The sequence below is a fragment of the Neophocaena asiaeorientalis genome, unplaced genomic scaffold (assembly GCF_003031525.2).
Source record: "Neophocaena asiaeorientalis asiaeorientalis breed wild unplaced genomic scaffold, Neophocaena_asiaeorientalis_V1.1 scaffold164, whole genome shotgun sequence".
In the NCBI taxonomy this organism is placed as follows: domain Eukaryota; kingdom Metazoa; phylum Chordata; class Mammalia; order Artiodactyla; family Phocoenidae; genus Neophocaena; species Neophocaena asiaeorientalis.
The window spans coordinates 1,665,664-1,668,896 of NW_020173727.1; the positions used below are offsets into that span (position 1 = coordinate 1,665,664).

General features: G+C 33.3%; 1 non-coding gene across 1 annotated transcript; it reads right to left on the bottom strand.

Moving 5' to 3' along the window:
* Positions 1-366: 366 nt before the first annotated feature.
* On the bottom strand, positions 367-476 carry LOC112403356 (U6 spliceosomal RNA). The gene has a single exon (XR_003003889.1). It is a non-coding gene; the product is annotated as a U6 spliceosomal RNA (small nuclear RNA).
* Between the last annotated feature and the right edge of the window lie 2,757 nt (positions 477-3,233).

Consider the following 3,233-nt stretch of genomic DNA (forward strand, 5'->3'; position numbering starts at 1 on the left):
CAAATGTGTCTTTTTGAATTAGAGTTTTGTCTGGATATGTGCCCAGGAGAGGGATTGCTGAATCATATGGCTACTCAATCTTTAGTTTTTTGAGGAAATCATACTGTTTTCCATAGTGGCTGCACCAATTTACATTCCCACCAACAGTGCAAGAGGGTTCCCTTTTCTCTACACCCCCTCCGGCATTTTTTATTTGTAAATGTTTTAATGATGACCATTCTGACCAGTGTGAATTGATACCTCATTGTAGTTTTGATTTGCATTTCCCTAATAATTAGCAACGATGAGCATCTTTTCATGTGCCTATTGGCCATCTGTATGTCTTCTTTGGAAAAATATCTATTTAGGTCTTCTGCCCATTTTTTGAAAAATATGGAACGCTTCATAAATTTGCATGTCGTCCTTGTGCAAGGGGCCATGCTAATCTTCTCTGTATCATTCCAATATTTTAGTATATGTGCTGCCGAAATGAGCACAATATAATTTCTTATGTTGTGTGTATATGCCAAATTTAGATTGTTTCCAACTTTTTTGCTCTTACAAATAGCTCTACAATAAATATCCTTGTGGTTAAATTGTTTTTGCAATTATCTGTTTATTTACTTGATCTAAATTCCTAAAAGAGGAATTGCTAGTCAACCTTCTTAAGATTGCCAAATAGCCTTCCAGAACGTTTCTACCAATTTATTCTCCTTCCAGAAGTGTGTGAGAGTATGTGTTTCCCATACCCTTGACAACATTGAGTGTAATAATTTTTTAAATCTCTACTGACTTAAATAGTGAAAAATAAAAGTTTTGTATTCACATTTCTTTAAATGCTAATGGAGGTAAAGGTTTTGTTCATTTTTTTATTAGTATTTGCATTTTTTAAAAATAAATTGCAGGAAGAGGTAAGATCTTTGATGGCAGAGATTTATGAGTTTTTGTTCATTTATGTCCCAAGCACCTACAACAGTGCCTGTCAAGGAATAACCACTCAATAAATATTTGTTGAATGAATTAAAGTGTCCAACAATTTCCAAGAGTTCTTTAGCTATCAAAGGAATTAATATTTAGGATGGGTTTCAGATATTTTTCTCAGTTTATCATGTGCCTGTCAGTTTTATTTATTGTATTCTCTGCTATGTACAAGTTTTTAAAAATCAGTTTTCCCTCTTTGTGTCAGGATATTACATATATCAGGACTGTATGTGTGTGTGTGTGTGTGTGTGTGTGTACACATTTTTTTCCAACTATTTTTTACATTTTGAATCATGTGTACCTTATTTTACTCTATAGTGTATTTGATTTTCTTAGTTTTTTCAGATAGGCAAATGTCTTCTGCAAAAAAATTCTTTTTCTCTTTTTCAATATTTATACGTCTCATTTCATTTTTCTTATTACTATTCTTTAAATTCCAAAAAAATGCCTAATAATAGTGGTTACAGTGGTATCTTTGTCTTGTTTTTTGACTTGAAGAGAAATATTTCTTATTTGGGAGATATTTATTTCAAGATATTAATTTCAGGATTCTTAAGTTTTTTCTACTTAAGAGGGTTTTTTTAAAAATCTGGAATAGATTTTGGATTTTACCAAATGTTTCGACAGCAGTATTTTTGATATTTTGACCTTAATATTTTCCTTGTTCTAGTAATATGGTTAATTATATTAATAAATTTCCTGAAATTATATCATTCTTATACTCCTAGAATAAACTCACTTGGACATAGTATATTTTATAACTCTAGTTTTGATTTGCTAATATTTCATACATATTATATTCATAGTTATACATTTAGTCTATAGTTGTCCCTCTTTAAGGCTCTAATATGTCAAGTTTTGGTACCAAGGTTATACTAGTTTTTTTTGTTTTTTGAGGTGTTTTTTTTCAGTATGTGGGCCTCTCACTGTTGTGGCCTCTCCCGTTGAGGAGCACAGGCTCCGGACGCACAGGCTAAGCGACCATGGCTCACGGGCCGAGACGCTCTGTGGCATGTGGGATCTTCCCAGACCCGGGCACGAACCCATGTCCCCTGCATCGGTAGGCAGACTCTCAACCACTGTGCCACCAGGGAAGCCCTATACTAGTTTTGTAAAATAAATTGTAAAGCTTTTATCTGCCTCCCTGTTAATAAGTTTCATAGCGTAGAAATTATGTGTTCCTTAAAGATGAACACATATGAAAAGACTTGCTAATAAATTTCTCTGGATCCAGTACTTTAACAGTAGGTCTTTTACCTTTTCCATGCTTTTTGTTCTGTGTAGACTGTCAACTTCTTTTATACAAACTTGACCATTTGTGTTTTCATTTAAAAATTTTCATTTAATCATGATTTTTACATTTATCAACATAGAGATGTAAATTATATTTTCTTAAAAGTTTTCACAATTTCTTTTGTATTTTTGCTTAAATCCACTTCTCATTATTGATATTTTATATTGAATTTTTTATTTTAGGGGTTAGTTCTCTTTCTCTCCTTTCTGGCTTTGATTATGCTTGAGGGGAGCTTGCCAATGTAATTAGCCCTGTTGAAAGAATAGATTTTGGACTTACCATCATTTCTCCACTTTTTTAATGAATTAAATTTGCTTTAAACTTTATGCATCCTTCCTCCTGCTTCTCTTATATTTCTCTTTCTGGATTGAGTTAAATGCTTAATTACTTCTGTGGGGTGGTTTTTGTTTTTTGAATTTTATTTTATTTACTTTTTTTTACAGCATGTATAATTAGTCATCCGTTTTATACACATCAGTGTATACATGTCAATCCCAGTCGCCCAATTCTTCACACCACCACTATCACCCCCCACCGCTTTCCCCCGTTGGTGTCCTTACGTTTGTTCTCTACATCTGTGTCTCTGTTTCTGCCCTGTAAACCAGTTCATCTGTACCATTTTTCTAGGTTCCACATATATATGTTAATATACGATATTTGTTTTTCTCCTTCTGACTTACTTCACTCTGTAATTTGAAAAATCCTTGCATCCTGGGATAAACCCCACTTGATCATGGTGTATGATCCTTTTAATGTGCTGTTGGATTCTGTTTGCTAGTATTTTGTTGAGGATTTTTGCATCTATATTCATCAGTGATATTGTTCTGTAGTTTTCCTTTTTTGTAGTATCTTTGTCTGGTTTTAGTATCAGGGTGACAGTGGCCTCGTAGAATGTGTTTGGGAGTGTTCCTTCCTCTGCAATTTTTTGGAAGAGTTTGAGAAGGATGGGTGTTAGCTCTTCTCTAAATGTTTGATAGAA